The 18,019-nt window shown below is 41.6% G+C and overlaps 1 protein-coding gene across 3 annotated transcripts in view; it reads left to right on the top strand.

Moving 5' to 3' along the window:
* Window positions 1–694: 694 nt before the first annotated feature.
* RAB9A (RAB9A, member RAS oncogene family) overlaps window positions 695–18,019 on the top strand; it is a 42,885-nt gene continuing 25,560 nt past the window's right edge. Inside the window, exons 1-3 of one of the 3 annotated variants that reach the window (XM_077482536.1) lie at window positions 695–843; window positions 1,049–1,099; window positions 12,390–12,453. The gene's annotated coding sequence lies outside the window, so the exon portion shown is untranslated. The remainder of the gene's footprint in view (window positions 844–1,048; window positions 1,100–12,389; window positions 12,454–18,019) is intronic. The other 2 variants (XM_077482537.1, XM_077482535.1) reach the window with 2 other exon arrangements.

The following is an 18,019-nucleotide window of genomic DNA, read 5'->3' as shown; positions in this document are numbered from 1 at the left end:
ACGCAAATACTGTGTGACAAAATTTTTTAACTGCCGCCATTTTATTCCCTAGGGCAGTGATGGCGAACCTTGGCACCCCAGATGTTTTGGAACTACATTTCCCATGATGCTCCTGCACTCTGATGTGTAGGTGAGCATCATGGGAAATGTAGTTTCAAAACATCTGGGGTGCCAAGGTTCGCCATTGCTGCTCTAGGGTCTCGGCTAAAAAAAAAATATATATATATATATATATATATATATATATATATATATATATATATAAAATATAGCTATAGATAGAAGTCATTTTCTAGCAAAAATTGATTTTACAAGTAGGAAAGAGGTGTCAGCATTGGCTTGATGGTTAACTAAACAAGCTAAAGCTGAATCTTTACTATGCTCAGCTGCTCCACTTCTCTCCATTCTCCTCAATCTATTTAGGGCCATTCAAGTTTAGCTCGCCTTACAGACATCCTAACTTTCACCAGCATCGCACTACTACTCTGTGAGTGTGACTGATTACTGCATCCTTCCACACGTCATTCACCCTTCCTCTTCTCAAAGATCACATGACTGTGGCGTGACTCCTCCCCCCAAACCTGTGCCTTTCGATTTCTTCCGCTAGCAACTCGTTCCCAGGGCCGATCTATCACATGATCGTCCCCACCCACAAGCCTCACTCTGCTGACACTACACAACTATCAACAGCAGTCACGTGTACGGCGCGCCGTCCCATTGGCTGAGGTGCCTGCTGCTCCCGGTCGCAGGACCGCCCTTTGCCCCAGACGTGATGGGGAGGTGACGTTCGGGGATGTTGTTTCTGCTGGAGTTGCGGCGGAGAGGAGGATACCAGCTGTGCAGGTATGGGGGAGACGGGGCCACCTATCTGCGTTCTCTACACAGATACTAATTCGTATTCACCAACATTAGCGCCTCCTTACTGACTGTAACCACATCATTAGCTGTATGCTGAGTGCCATCCTATGTGCATGGTAGCTGTAGGGCATTTCATCCTGGTGATATATGGACCTGACAATGGCATTAATATCTGCATCTTTTCTACTAGGTCCCTGTACCACCTTACAAGACCAGCGGGAGGAGCATGTTCAGGGACCAGGTAAGGCCTCATCCACTATATATAGGTGTGTGTGTGTGTGTGTGTGATATATATTGTGATATATATATATATATATATATCTATCTATCTATCTATCTATCTATCTATCTATCTTATATAGCGCCGTCAATTTACGCAGCGCTCTACATATACATTGTACGTTCACATCTATACACTCCCCGACCACTTTATGAGGTACACCTGGATAGTACCGGGTTGGACCCCCCTTTTGCCTTCAGAACTGCCTTTAATTCTTCATGGCATAGATTCAACAAGGTGTTGGACACATTCCTCCAGAGATTTTGGTCCATACTGACTTGGTCACATCACACAGTTTAAGGTTATGCTTCTACTGGAATATTCTTTGAGTAGAGGTGTGTACCATCATTCATATTGTATGGAAAAGAAGGACTGGGGCTACCCCAGATGTACCCCTGGTGGGGGAGTTTAAACTCTCTCAGTACCTCAAGGATATAGGCAAAAATATAATATATATATATATATATATATATATATATATATATATATATATCTATAATATAAATTATTATTTTTTTTTTTACAAAAACAGGTACCGAGATAGTCTAAATTCCTCCACTTTCCCGCCAGGGGTACATCTGGGGTAGCCCCTGGCCTTCTTTCTCCATATAATATGGATGATAGTACACACCTATTACTTAAAGAATATCCCAATAGAGGCATAACCTTAAACTGGTAGCCCCAGGCCTTCTTTGCCAGCACGCAGTTGCTGCAGATTTTTTGACTGCACGTCCATCCACGTGAATTGCCCGTTATACCATATCCCAAAGGTTCTCTACTGGATTGAGATCTGGTGACCGTGGAGGCCAGTGGAGTACAGAGACCTCATTGTCGTTTTGAGATGATTTGATCTTTGTGACATGGTGCATTATCCTGCTGGAAGTAGCCATCAGAAGATGGGTACACTGTAGTCCTAATGGGATGGACATGGTCAGCAACAATACTCCGGTAGTACGTGGTGTTTAAACAATGCTCAGTTGGTACTAAGGGTCCTAAAGTGTGCCAAGAAAATATCTACTTACAACACCCCCAGCGTGGACCACTGAGGCAAGGTAGGATGGATCCACGTTTTCATGCCTTGCGGCACCACAGCTTGTTTCCTTCTGCGCATGTGGGAGTCACGCTGTGCTTTCTAAATGGTCCTGCTGTCTTCTAGGACCTCTGTGAGAAAGCAGTGGGGGGAAAGGAGGGGGGGCCAGAAATTTCATAGATTATTGTGATCGCCATGCAGCGATCTTACTCAGAAGTTGGAGTGGGTTTTGACAAGTATCTGCTCCCCCCCCCCCCCCCATCCCCCCACAAAAGTGCCAAATGTGGGGGTGGCAGATTGCGAACAAGAGGAGCTTAGCTTAAAAAAATATATAAAATTAAAACATAGAACCATTGGGGAAAATTGCAATTAGTAGTTTCTCTCTATTGCTCTAAAAGTTTAAATAAAAAAAAAAAGTCAGGTCTGACGACGGGGTCTCTTTGGATGGAATGCTGAGTCTCTGGCTTTAACACATTGGGCGGGGGGGGGGGTGTATTTACTAAAGGAAAATCCACTTTGCACTGCAAGTGTACTTGGAAGTAAAGTCGGTATAGAACCGGAGAGGTACATACAAGGAAAATAAAAAACAGCATTTTAGCTTGCACATGATTGGATGATAAAATCAGAAGAGCTTCCCCTCAGATTTACATTGACTGCACTTCCAAGTGCACTTGTAGTGCAAAGTGGATTTTCCTTTCATAAATAACCGCCATTGAGTCTGTCAGGTGTGCAGGAAAAGGAGTTGTGACTTATCTGTGTACTTTATCAGGCTCATCTATAGAGAGTGTTGTAGGCAGTGGGTCAGCATTCCTCCTGTTCTAAAAAAAATTAGTTGACTGGCTATTGACAGTGGAAGCCCTCATTTGCCTCTTAGGAAAATGTTTTCTTTAACAATCAAGAATAGCACCTAACAGACACTTATCTGTATATTTTCAGGGCTAGCTAGACTGAGACCAGGCAATTGGATTGCCCAGATGCACATGGTAGTTGCTTCATACTCTGAGTAACCTTAACTCTACTACTGTAGCATGTGATGCATGTTTTAAATTGGGAGTTTTACAACCTTTCCCCTCTTGTCACATGCTGGCAGATCATAGTGGTTACAGCTGAACTCCAGGTTCCTGCCCACTTTGGTTTCCTAGATCCCCCTTCCCTTGCCCAAGTAAAAATGCTGTACGTTCAATCATTTTTATTGAAAAGTTACAGACGATCAGTCTTCCATATAATTGACATCACTTCATGCAGGAGTTTTAATGTATTGCTACATTAGAGAGAAGGTTGATGATGCAATAAATTGCCTGCATAAGGATAAGGGGCAGAGCATATACCATCAATACAGGTCCATCAGATGTTGGTGACTGTCTGCTGGTAAGAAGCATGACAACTGTGGATACCAGGTTTGTGACAGAATTATGTTAGATACTGCAGCTTGCAAGTCATTGGATCATGAGTCTGGGGCTGCTGCATCCTTGGATGTTGTGGATGCACTAGTTTTCTTTTTTAAGGCCTTTTTTTTCACCTGCTGATCTGCCAAGCAAGTCTGTTAATTTTCTACTTCCTTTTAAAGCAGGACCATGATATTTACCTTTCCTTCATCTTCTACCCAACTACTTCTGGGTGCCAGGCTGAGCTGTCATTGTCCAGCATTGGAAGACGTCACTCCTGTACATGCACAGGAGTTCAGTCATCCTAGTACATGGCTTCTCTGCCTAAATAGAAAATGCTCTGTACATGTGCAGTTTTTAGGGTACATTTTCAGGAACACTGCAAGCAGGCAGGTAGGGTTTATTTCTGCTTTATTAGACTGAGCTGTCCAGCAAAAGTTCTAGCTGCTAAATCGAAGTCTGAATCTCCTAGTACATTTAAAGCCCCATACACAGTATCCGATTTTCTGCTGATTTGTCTTCAGATTTACCAAAACCATGTAGTGCAAGGGACTGCCTGATTGCATACACATTGAAACTCCTAAGGTTTGACCTCATATTATATGGTTTTGGTACATCAGAAGGAAAAAATATCAGCAGAAAATCTGATAGTGTAAGACTACCCTCTCTCCAGACTGACAGTACTGCTGTTTAAATGTGTCTGTTGCTCCTTCAGCCAGAGTGTAGTAATACAGGCTTAATACAGGCATGGTATTACTGGCCAGAGCATCAGGTTAAAACTGAGGCAAAATATCTAAGAAAACCGAGGCAGCCAACACATCTAATGATTGGTGAGCTGCAATATAATTCATTTTTGGTTTTGGGTTTAATATTGCTTTAACTGTACTAATTTAGGAAGCACATGACATTTGGGTGTCTCTCTAATATGGAGCATGATCTCTCTCATAAGCTGAACATATGACAGACATTTCTGACTTGATGTCCTTTTCTAGGATTGGCTTCCTTTTTGTAATTCATATTCATTTAGAAAGTACTTTATTTCCTTGAAATGTAAGTTCACTTGTTGTGGTAATGTTAGTACAGTAGCTGCATAAGGAGTATTTAAAGAGGACGTACAGCCCCCCCCCCCCCCCCCCCCACAAAAAAAATTAAGTTGGCAGCTATAAATACTGTAGCTGCTGACTTTTAATATATGGACACTTGCCTGTCCAGGGAGCCCTCTATGTCTGCACCCCAGCCAATTTTCAGAATCGGCTGTTGGGTGCTGCAGCTGCCATTCCTGGCATAGGAACCTCGCAGTGAAACCGTTTGGTTCCCTACTGCGCATGCACGAAGCATGCTGCACTTTCTAATTGGTGTGGAGGTGGGGGGCTGAGCTGTGACCCAGTCTCCCATAAGTGGGGCACAGTACCTGTCAAAAACAGGTACCCATTTCCCCTTTTCCCCCTGAAAGGTGCCAAATGTGGCACTGAAGGGGGGAGGAAGCAGGTAAACGGAAGTTCCCTTTTGAGAGGAACTCCGCTTTAATTAATTTTATCCTCCTTGGTTCTTATATCTGACAGATTAATCACTCTGTCTCACTCTTGCTTGTGCTCTCTCTATGTATTGTACATAATTGCAAGGGGACACACACACACACACACACACACACACACACACACACACACACACACACACACACACACACACACACACACACACACACACACACACACACACACACACACACACACACACACACACACACATAAAGCATTGACTTCACCAAACATTCACTGATGAACCTAAAAGTCACCTGCAATGAATGTTTGAATATCAGATTCACTGCTTTTATAAATCTGCCCATATTAATCCCTGCTGCATAAAGTCCATAATTGAAACTGGGGATGTACCAATACCTTTTTTATTATTTTTTCCACGAGAACAAGTTCTGATACTTTTATTTTTAGTACTTGCTGATACCAATTACTGGTACCTACTGCAACTGTTTTGTTTCCATTTTAGCTGTCAGCAATGGTAAAAAGCATTGAAAAGTTATTTACAAATAAAATTATTTTTTTTTTCAACCTTTGCGCTTTTTTTTCAATGTGAAAAGTGTAAATATGTTAAAGGTGTAAATATATGAATTAACAAAGCAAACAAAAAAGTTGTAGTGATAGTTTATTAAATAGAAAGGACAAAAATCAGCAGGAACATTTAAATGGACAAGGAGGATAGGGAGTTAAGACTGATTAGAGTAAATAAAGGGTTAATAATGGATTAAACAGAGGAACTTTTTAATATTTACTTGACAGGTTGCTTTAAACTGACTTCATCTGCAGATCAAAGTTCACCCCTTTTAACCTGTAGAATAATAAACAGATACAAAAGAATGTTTCTTTTTATCTTTCTGTTTCAGCGGCTGAGCAATGTTGATAAACATTGGATAGCTGTTGCTTTTTTTTTTTTTTTTTTTTTTACTGCTCCAATTGCCAGGACTTCGATTACAATTCAGCTGTCAATGGGGGGGACCCCACTGACAGCTGAATAAATCATTGGTTGTTAAGGACGCAGTGGCCCCACTCCTTAACAACCGATTAATTGACGGCTTTTTTTTTTTCTAATGCTGATGCTCTCAGATCCTTCTCTTCTCCGAGTGCCTCCATTGCAAGCCACTTTCCATGAGGGCACTGGTGCAGGCTTGCTCACGAACAGAGCTGTGTGTGTCCCTAGACACCCACTGCATGGCTTGGGCCTACCCTCCACTCTGTCTTCACTGGTTTTGACTGACAGCAGCAGGAGCCAATGGCTTTCACTTCCATCAGAGCCTCTAGTGAGACCAGGAATAGGAGAGGAGAGCTGCAGCAGACTGGCACTGATAATGGACTCGGGTAAGTGTTTAGGAGGAGGTCTGTTCGCAGCTGATATTGAAAGTATTTTATTTATTTTTTTACCTTTTTTTTTTTTTTTTAAAGGCGAAGTCCAGCCAAAGCTCATTTGGCTGGGCTTCTCCTATGGATCACAGCAGTGCAGTTCGTATTGCACTCCTGTGACCCATTTTCCTCAGAGAGTGGACTGAAGTCTGCTCTCTGCTGATGTCATGGATTTCAGTCCAGGCACCGAGTCATCCTGGCAATAAAGTCTGGATCAGCCAGGTGCCTGGACTGATACCTGTCTCAGCCTCGCAGCGAGCCGCTGAGAGCCTGAGAGGGCCAGCTCCGCCCCCCCCCCCACAGCTCAGCGCACCAATGAGTGATGAGGGAGAAGAGTAGAGAGCTGTGACTGACAGTCTACAGCTCTCTGCTCATGGAGCTCTGAAAACCGAGTGATCAGCGATGTTCAATTGCTCGGTTTTCAGTGTAGAGGTGCTGGGGGACCGATGCTGCTTCCCCCCCCTCCCCCAGGTAAGTAGGAATCTCAAATAAGCTTCCCATTCTTCTCTTTTAATGCAAAGACGGCATTAACATAAAAAAAGTACCATGTTAAATCGCATTAAATATTTAAGGAACTGTCTTTTTCAGGACAAGACATTGGCTGTAGTCTGTCTGTCTTGTCAGATAGTTCCTGTTTTTAAAACTGCTTTCATTAAAAAACAAAACAAAAAAAAAAAAAACCTTTTCAGCAATTTGAGATTTATTGTGAAAGCCACATATGGTAAGGGCGTACTGCTGTGGATCAGAGTGCCACTTACAGTGTCAGTCACATACAGTAACAGTTATAGAGTGCATACAGAGGCTGCATAGCAGTGTAATGGAAATAGTTTGGGCCAGCTTCAAGTTTAGCTTGAAGCCTCATTCCAAAAACTACAGTTGTGCAATGCACGTGTCCACAGCTTATCTTGGCACTATGCACAGTTTTTCTACAGTCTAGCTTTAAACCCCCCCCCCCTCCTTTTTCACCTGCAAGTAATTATTTTCCAAGGAACTCGCAGCAGAAAATAAAGGTTTCCATTTCTTCATCAGTGATGATCTTTCAGGTTCAGATGCACTTGGCATAAAATCAGGAATTGCCTTTTTAAATGTACATGAATGTTTTAAGTGGTATTAAATCCAAAAGCAAACCTTTATTGTATTGCAGCTTATCAATTCTATGATTTGATGGCTGCATAACATTTTTTTTTTCTTCTCGTGATCTGGTTGGTAAGTCTGTTTTTCAATAGAACAAGCCCTCTTGCCGTTACAGGGATGAGGCAAACCATTTAATACTAGCAGGGGGTGCTAATAATCAGCTTTTTTTTATTCACATAAAAACTTTATCCTAAAAGAAAAATAGTTTGCTGTAACTGCTTATAAAGTGTTAGCTGGATTTTGACTTCAATTTGTTATTGTAGTAAAATCTGCTAGTACATGTAACACTGTTTGGTTGTGGGTTTAATACCGCTTTAACTTTTTCCTACGTGTTTTTCACTATAGTTCACGTAATAGACTTTTCAATTCCCTAGCTAGTTGCCACAAGGAATTATTGACACAATAAGTAAAAACGAATTACCCTGGAATTTCAAAAAGTGTGTCATAGACTCTTTAGAACTCTGTAGAGCCTCCACAAGACAAATATTGGTGCCTGCGACAAATGTATACAGCTGTTGGCAATTGTTACATGAATTTGTTGTATGGAGGCATCCTTGGTGCAGGTTTATGCCCCGTACACACGTTCCGATTATCGTAAGACAGATCGTTCACATTTTGTTGTATACAACTAAGATTGAATACAACAGTGCAAAATGTGTGTAAGACTTTTGTCGTACGATTCTGGAAAAATCTTCCGTCGTGCATAGCTACGTATTTTAAATGATGTCAAAAACGTGTGACCTGTGTGTCCTTCTGGTTTATTTTCATGTTTCCGATCATGCGTGGTGTTTGTCTAATGACTTTTATCGGACGCATACTGTACTGACTACACGACTGTCGTACGATGGGCTGTCATCCGACCAAAGTTTTCCTGTTTGTTCCTTCGGATTTAGTTGGACGGACTGTCGTGATCGGCTGTCGAAAGCTGCGTACTAACGATCAGATTATCGAACGATCTGTCCGAAAGCGACTTTTGTGGTCCGATAATCGGAACGTGTGTACGGGGCATTAGCCCCCTGCCTCTTTGCAGAGCAGCATTGGTTGCTGGGAAGCTGTTGGCTCTGCAGCTGACCGTGTCATAACATCCAATAACTCATCCCTGGCCCCATTCAGCTGCTGGCTGGGATATTTCCTGCCCTTGTGCAAATGTGCCATTGCTATATTTGGGTAAATAGATCACCAGCATCTCCCCTTTGTTTACATTCAAGCTGTAATAAAGGCCAACCACTGCCGCTCCTGTCTTTTTGTGCAGATTGACTGGTCTTGTATCCGCCCCCTCTTCTAGTTTTCTGTAGGAAGCCTGTAATGGGTGGGGTTTGAGAACCCCTCCACAGATCTTCTGTCTGCACAGACTATGATGTCACTGCTACGTTTACAAGGTCTGGGGTTGCAAAGGCATTTGATTTATGTGTTCTGTGGCTATTGAGGAATATATTTAATATTAACTTGCATCCCTCAGTACTGTACCTGTGTGTTTAGATTTAGAAGGTTCCTCTTGTGCTGTGTGGCCTGCCCACAACTGCTACAACCTGTGCCTTAAGCCTAGTACACACAATGAGATTGTTGGATGAATGATCGTCCATTTTTTATTTTGTTTTTTGCATGCTTGGCTCCATATCAATAACGAATAGGTTACTAACGTACAAAAATTTTCATACAACTGAATAAAAATGGTGGGATGTATTTGTATTTTCAGACAAAAACTGTACTGATTAAATGAAAATCATATGATCTGGTATTGTACGAGAAGTTTTCATGTTTGTCTCTTTTTTTGAAAATTTGAAAAGCTGAAAGCTTTGTACTAACAATCAGATTATCGTACAATTGCTTCGAAAGCGGTACTTTTTGTACAACATTCTGATCTTGTGTATGGGGCTTTGGTCTTTCTTAAATATCAAGCACTGAAAGGGGGGGGGGGGAAGATACAACAGATCATAAAGAATAATAATTCTCTGTGGTTCTTGGAATGATTGTATCCTTACCCTTTCACATATACCAGCCTCATTTTTTTTTTTTTCATTGTTGAAGTGCACTATATATATATATATATATATATATATATATATATATATATATATATATATATATATATATATATATATAAATTTCTCTGTATTCCATTTTTTAAATACCATACCTGTGCATATGGACAGATATTTTCTTTCCCATGTGCTTTATTTGCACTTAACCTATCCATGGCTTGGTGCAAGTAAATGACCTGTTTGAGGAGCTGTGGTTGTAGTCACGCTTTGTCTGGGTAGGTGTCTGAGGGTTACTGTTTTGAAGGGGTTTTCCACTAGTTTGGATAGTCTTTGCGAATGGTTTCATAACCTGTACTGTGAAAAAACGTTAAAGGCTAAATTGAGACTATGATTCTACTTGGTCCCTGTGACATACAAGAGGTTTAACTCTTCCCTCCTTTTTTTCTTTTTGTGAGACATCCACCTACATGTATTAAGTGCCTTAGTTTCAGACTGACTGATCACAGATGTTCTTGCGTATCAGTCCTGTGTTGTAATGCACACTTAATTGACAAAGCAATGTTTGTATAGTTTCCATGAAGCACACAGACCAAAATGAACTTTGTTCCCAGTGACTTTACCCTCTATTGTGCTCACACATGCTCGCCCTCTCTGATACAAAATTGCTCTGTACATGTGTTATCTTAAGCCTGGTACACACTAGTAGGTTGTGTTGTGTGTTTTTGTCTTTTTTTTTTTTTTTTTTTTGTGATGCCCATCAGTGCCACTTATAAGTATCCAGTGTCGCCTATCAGTGCCCAGCAGTGAAGGAGAAAACTTGCTTATTTACAAAATTATATAACAGAAACTTTTTTTAAGCTTTTTGTTCTTTTTTTTTATTTGTTGAGCAAAAAATAAAAACTGCAGAGGTGATCAAATACCACCAAAAGAAAGCTCTATTTGTGGGAACAAAATGATAAAAATTGTGTTTGGGTACAGTGTAGCACGACCATGCAATTGTCATTTAAAAAGTGACAGTGCTGAAAATTGGTTTGGGCAGCAAGGGGGGAAAGTGCCTGGTGCTGAAGTGGTTAAGGAGTTGGAGCAGGTACCCTTCTTCTTTTTTTTTTTTTTTAAATTGGGCACTTGCTCTTACATCCTTATTCCTTGACTAGGTGAGGATGATGTCCCAGGAGGCTACAGGACCAGTCAACCCCAGCCAGACCAATCTTGCACATGGGCAGTGGAATGGGCATGGGTTGGGAATCGGGCAGTGACAGCCAGCTCCAAATCTTAGATAACGCAGGAACCCTAATGCGCGGTGAAGACTCTGAATGCTAGGAAGACACTGGTGAAACTAACGGACGGGTGGGTATTTTTGTGCCTACTGACTTTAATTTTTGTAAGACCGGTCAAGTTCCTCTTTTGAATAAAAAAGGTGTTTCCTCTGACATACATCAGGTTAAAGTCATCCTAAAGTGTTGGGGTATCTATACCCTGACTATACAATAGCAGGCCTGTAGGATGTTGATCTTAACAACTATTACCCCTGACAGGCACAACCAGTGATTGGCCTAAACACAGTGCTTCCCTAATTCATTCCTCAAGTACTCCCAACATCCCCTAGATAAAATGGCAGTCATAAATACCAAATACATTGGGTTAAAGTGCTTGTGCTAGGTGAAGGAAATCCTTAAAACATGACCTGTTGGGGGTACTTGAGAACTGAAGTTTAGAACATGCTAAAGAGTTTATTACAGACCATTATGACTAGTCAAGCTGCTGGTTCTCCTGCAGGATACACACGGGTAAGACTAGACCATTCCCCTGTTTCTTCACTGATTTTAGGGAAGCAAATCTCTACTGACTGGAGAGGGTCTTCTGTCAAGAGATCGCTTTATTTTGATCTGTAAAAAGCTGATGGGAGCCAGGTGGCTATATAGAGAACATAAAGTTCTGACTGATACATACATCTCACATGCTAGAAAGTAGATGGCAAAGCTCCTCATAATTTGTTCTGATCTCAGCACAGTTTCTTGTGCATAATGGAAGTGTTGGTTTGGCTAGATGGCGGTTCACGGCTAAGTTGACAGAATCCTGAGTACAGGGGTTGTCGGGAGAAAGAGCAGTGTCTTGGGTACCTATTCTTGTTTGGACATTGAATGACTTTCTTTTCCATCTCGGTTGTTACAAGGCTTGTCAGATATTGATCTTTTTTTTTAATTTATTTATTTTTGTCCCTTTTTAGATGGGATATTTTTAACATGATTTCAAGTATTCCTTTTGCACTTTCTCTGCTTTCCCTGTGATTTGATTGACTTACTGTAAAGTGGCCCTCACTTTGCATGTGTGTGACTTCACTTTAAACAGTAGTCAGAGAAGTTCATAGACTTCAGTGATAGCATTGTTCTTATTCAGTGAGAAGAGACTGCTCCATGGGAACAGATTGCAAAGATGTGTAAGGTTTGCCTTTTTAAGCCCATGTGATTCTACTTTACTTTTAAGCGGGACAGAGAAAAATCTCTTTATTTGGTATGTGTTGTACATTGTGTGTTTGTGAATTTATTTCAGGTGTGTGTGTGTGTGTGTGTGTGTGTGTGTGTGTGTGTGTGTGTGTATATATATATATACATATATATATACTTGTTTTATCATGGTTATGTGATAGTTTACGTTTTTGGGTACACACTACTTTTGTCCATCACTGTCCTTTAGTGGGGCTCACGGGCTGAGAAATGGCATGGACGCTCAAACAATCTAGTTGTATTTATTGGTGTACCGACTTGGAACGCTATGGACAAGTTTGAAACATACTTGCTTAATTTAAAGGTGGTTCTGAAGGCGAAAGGGTGTTCAACCCGGTACTAGCAAGTTATACCTCATAAAGTGGTCGGTGAGTATATAGTTGTGCATGTACAATTTATATGTATTATATGTAGAGCGCTGCGTAAATTGTCGACGCTATATAAGTACTTTATTATCAAAAAAATAAATAATTTTTTTTATATGATTAAAATTTTCCCAAGCCGGATTTAATAAATGGATAAAAACAGCATATAAGTAAAAAAAAAAAATTTTGTCACGTCAAAGTAACAAAACAGCAGTATAGTATAGTGATATAGAGTTCCACAAGCAAGGATGACAATGAAATCAATCAATAGGAACTCTAAATAAGACCGATATTATCCTTCATTATATTTAATGGTGTTCTGGAGTCCCTCATTCATTGCAAACTCACCTGTATCTGTATTTCTCTATGCTGTATTCTTTTAAATCGTGTACTGGGTCTTTTACAGCCAAACTAACAATTACAATGTGTATCATAATAGCACACCTCTGCACAAGAAGATCAAAACAACAAAAAACAAAATCGTCCATACTGCATTCAACACACTCACACTTGCTCCCGCTCTCCTAGGGTACCACAAGAGGGACATGCAATACTGTAGCCATAGAAAGAATTAGGCATTTTTAAGTATTACAGCATGGGGGAGTCTAGGCAGAGATCCAATTTTTTTTTTTTTTTTTTTTTTTTTTTCTTCAGACAAGCTCTGCTCTCATATATAATCTTTTTTTTATTTTAGGAAAGTCTGCATTAATCAAACAAATAACTTATTGTAGAGATGGAGGGTTGGGTTTCTTCCAGTTAAGTAGAATAGCCTTCATGGCCTGATAAAAGATGAAACGGAACATGATACACCCACGAGTAAGAGGGATGAAGTCATTTAAGATGCCCAAAAGACATACTTTGGGCATTCTGGGACCTGAGAATTGTAAATTTGTTTCCAGAGCAGTATAGTGAATCCCAGAAGACTCAAATACAAGGACAGGACCAGAAGATGTGATATAAACTGGTTGGAGGGTCCCCATATCGAAAACACTTGGTGTATGGGATGAGTCACATGGTACCATACAGCCTATTAGCCATATAGTGTAGATGGTGTATGACTTAAACTGTATACATTTGTCCATCATACTGATATCAGTGAACCAGGTGTTAGCGGCCTTCTCAACTGTCTTCTGAAAGATCTGGGATAAAATGTTACCACTTTGTAAAGGAGAGTGCATTTGTTAAAGGCAGTGGTCAGTTTAGTTTGGTCCTCCTTAAAAGTAAAATCGCTCCATAGGAAGGTAGGGGGTGATTGAGTACTGGGGGTCAGGCCCAAAAGACCTCATAAGAGATAAAGGGGTTGCTATCAAATGAGACTTGTGTTCCACCTTTAGAAGTCCACCATGCAGAGTCGGGGTGTTCCTTTTGAAGAGTTTATTTATGATCATTTTTTTTTTTTTTTTTTTTTTTTTTTTTTAAATAACAAACATGTCATACAATGGTTTTTCAGAGCAGCACCGATCCTCATCTCCTGGAGTCCCCCTCGTGCGCTCCTGACTTTTCTCTCTCCTTTCGCACCTGAAATGGATCCGAAGATGCACAGGACAAAGGAGCAACTTTGGAGATGTGTGAACTGGCTCACAATCTCCTGACTTGCGAATTGGATGTGGAGAACCCGCATTCCAATTCGCAATATCGTGAACCCTACCTTATGCAGAGAATGCATTGAGGTAAAAAAAAATAAAAAAAAACCTTTAAAGTGTTACTAAACCCAGGACCCTGCATTCACTATACCTGGTCTCCCACATTAGAGAACATGGAAATGCAATTATTTTGGGAAAATAAAAACTGCTAAATACCTTTTCAGCAGTATATAGCAGTTTTGTGACTTCTTTCGGAGTCCAGCCGCGTATTGGTTAAAGCTTGTAGGAGGCGTTTTCATTTTCCTCTGACTGTCCTATGAGGCTGCATTGACCCTGTGTCTGGACAGTGCTGATTGGCCCTATGCACCCTCCCAAAAAAACTCTCTAGCAATACACACCAAACTGAGCATGTACAGAGTGCCCCCCAGAGAGCTCTGTGCTATCAGGACATGGATTGGGGACTGTGGAAAGAGGGGAGGATCAGAGAAGACAGGATCAAACAGCCTTTTTACACAATGTGGAGAATTAACCTCTTAGGTTCCACTGTCAGTCAAACAAGCATGCTTTACTGCATATACAGACCGATTTCACTGTTGTGGGTTTAGTAACACTTTAAGGCTTTAGAACCACTATAAGTAAGGGGTGGTACCTAACAGGAGTCGGGGAGAGGCAATTAAAAGATAAGGTACAGGGCGCTCTAGGCAGGGACCTATCGGGAATCTGTAGTTCAAAGTCTATAACGTGGTGGAGGCAAATGGGACGTCAGGCAGGTGTCCTGTGGTGCAAATCAGCAGCACTCAACAAGAGAAGCAAACTCTGGTAGGAAATAGAACGGAGAAGGGCGCTTTGCAGTGTAATAAAATCAAGACATTTAATAACCAAAATGGGTAAAAACACTTAAGAGAGAATGTATAAACAGGCTTATCACATGTACGAGATGCCAAGTGGGAGGCTGTCCCTGGATTGTCCAATCGCCATGTCTCCTTGCCGGCCAGCGGTATGGAGGTGTGCTGCAGATATCCTGGAACATCTGTCATGCTGCCAGAACCAGGGTAGAACGCAGTACCCGGATATGAGGTCACATCTGGGTACTGTGTTCCATGCTGGTTCTGGCAGGATGGAAGTGGTGTGCTAAGTTATTGGCTATAAATTCAAAACATTTTACCTTAATGCATTCCCTGTGTTTATGGTAACAAATGTTCCAGTAGTTGTATCAACCCCCCCACCTCTCTAAACACTTAAACTTTAGTCCTTTGATTCAGCTCTGTGCCCATCTGCAGCTGTCCCTGTTCTTACAGGACACAGAGGCAGCAGCGGCAGCTATGGTCTCCTGTCAGTTAAATTGTGTGAGCAGAGGGTGGGGCCAGACCTAGCTGAGTGTGTCTATGGACACATACAGCCCGGCTCAGGAACCTGCCTGAATGTGTGTCCCATAGCACACAGTTTGCTATGGGGCCACACTCTCTGAAGAGAAGCCCAGCACACCGGTGGGGGACCCCAAAAGTGCAGGTATTTATAACTTTTTTTTAATTTAGGCAACACAAAATGTATGCTTTAAGTAGTAAGCAAAGATTTCATATTGCTTTGTGCAGCCTACATGAAAATCAATACACCACATATTATGAGATAGCATAACAACAAAAATATCCGGAAAAATGCATGTCAAAAAAGATATAAATTGATTTGCATTTTAATGAGTGAAATAAGTATTTGACCCCTTTGCAAAACATGACTTAGTATTTGTTGGCTATCAGAGGTCAGACGTTTCTTGTAGTTGGCCACCAGGTTTGCACACATCTCAGAAGGAATTTTGTCCCTCTCCTCTTTGCAGATCCTCTCCAAGTCACTAAGGTTTCAAGGCTCACATTTGGTAGGCAAGGTCACTCCCAGGACCTTAATGTGCTTCTTCGTGAGCCAATCCTTTGTTGCCTTTGCTGTATATTTTGGGTCACTGTCATGCTGGAATAACCATCCACGACCCATTTTCATTGCCCTGGCTGAGGAAAGGAGGTTCTCTCACCCAAGCTTTGACGGTACATGGCCCCTTCCATCGTCCCTTTGATGCAGGGATGTTGTCCTGTCCACTTAGCAGAAAAACGCCCCAAAGCGTAATGTTTTCACTTCCACGTTTCACAGTGGGGATGGTGTTCTTGGGGTCATAGGCAGCTTTTCAAACACGGAAAGTTGAGTTGATGCCAAATAACTTGATTTTGGTTTCCTCTGACCACAACTCTTTCATCCAGTTCTCCTCTGAATCATTCAGATGTTCAATAGAAAACTTCAGATGGCCCTGTACATGTGCTTTCTTGAGCAGGGGGGCCTTGCTGGGCGCTGCAGGCTTTTAGTTCTTCCAGGCATAGTGCGTTACCAATTGTTTTCTTGGGGACTATGGTTCCAGCTGCCTTGAGATCATTGACAAGATTTTTCCCTTGTAGTTCTGGGCTGATTCCTCATGGTTGTCGCATTCATTAAACTCCACAAGGTGAGACCTTACATGGAGCCCCAGACCGAGGGAAATTGACAGTAATTTTGTGTTCCTTCCATTTGTGAATAATCGCACAAACTGGTGTCACCCTCTCACCAAGCTGCTTGGCGATGGTCTTATAGCTCTTTCCAGCCACGTGTAGGTTCACAATCTTGCCCCTGACATCCTTGGACAGCTCTTTGGTCTTGGCCATGGTGGAAAGATTGGAATCTGATTGCTGCTAGACAGGTGTCTTTTATACAGGTAACCAGCTGAGATTAGGAGAACTCCCTTTTAGAGTCCATTCACACAGGGGCAACTTTAGATCTGACTTGAAGTCGTCTCAAGTTGCCTCAAGTCGCGCAACATGATAAAATCAATGTAAGTGAATGAGAGCCGTCTTAATGTACACTACTGAAGTCGCTCCGACTTCAGAAAAAGTTCCTGTACTACTTCAATCCGACTTCTAGGCAATTGTACCCATATTGATTTCAATGGAAGTTGCCTGCAAGTCGGATCCCCTGTCTTAACTGAAACAACTTTCCAGTAAGTAAAAATAGTTTTCTAGGCAAACCCCTCCCTCCCACAGAGCTTAATATTATGTGATTGGCCACTGGTAATGTCTCCTGTCCTGGAGGCAACTTCAAGTTGCCTTGTAAGTTGCCTCAAGTCGTGCTGTGATTCATACTCAAGTCGTGTCCAAGTTGCCTCCCAAAGTCTCGCTGGAAGTCCTGTTGCCCCTCTGTGAATGGACAATTAAGGCCACTTTCACACTCACCACGCCCGGGCGTTGGCTATTTTTAGCGGTGCTTTACTGTAGTTTATCGACTTTTTAACACTTTTAACCCCCACTGGCAGCCAAAAAAGGGTGCAAAGTGGTGCTGCCCATTGGTTTCAATGGGCAAGGGCACTTTAGGAGCGGTGTGTACATGTATAGAAGACAGCTGGGAGCCAGAAATCTTGCTGATTTGATAGGGGATCAAATACTTATGTCACTCATTCAAATGCATATCAATTTATATCTTTTTTTAAATTGTTTTTCCTGGATTTTTTTGTTATCCTGTCTCTGTTAAAATAAACCTACCATTAAACTTGTAGACTGATCATTTTTGTCAGTGAGCAAACGTACAAAATCAACAGGGGTTCAAATACTTTTTCCCCTCACTGTATGAGGAACTTTTAGATTCAGTGCAGAAGAAACAGAAGTAGGAATTCACAAAGTATTTACATTCATTCTGCAGAACCAGCTTTAGAATTGAATGTCTGTCCATTGTGATGACGTGCTGCCATAATTAAGCCCTTGTAGATTTTTGTTCCAAGTCATGGCTTGTCTGTTATGCCTGCATGTGCTATGAAAGTTTGTTGGGTATGGCCCCTTTCACACATGCGGATGGTATGTCCGTATTTCATCCATCCGTTTGCGGATGAAATACGGGCATACATTCATCCCTATGGGATAGTGGGTGTCTGCGGATGAGCATCTGCAGACACCCGCTATTGTCCGCCTCCGCAACTGTCCGAC

This window comes from Lithobates pipiens, unplaced genomic scaffold (assembly GCF_037356315.1).
Source record: "Lithobates pipiens isolate NorthernLeopardFrog02 unplaced genomic scaffold, aLitPip1_a1.2 Scaffold_16, whole genome shotgun sequence".
In the NCBI taxonomy this organism is placed as follows: Eukaryota; Metazoa; Chordata; class Amphibia; order Anura; family Ranidae; genus Lithobates; species Lithobates pipiens.
This window is presented reverse-complemented; position numbering and strand designations above follow the sequence as displayed.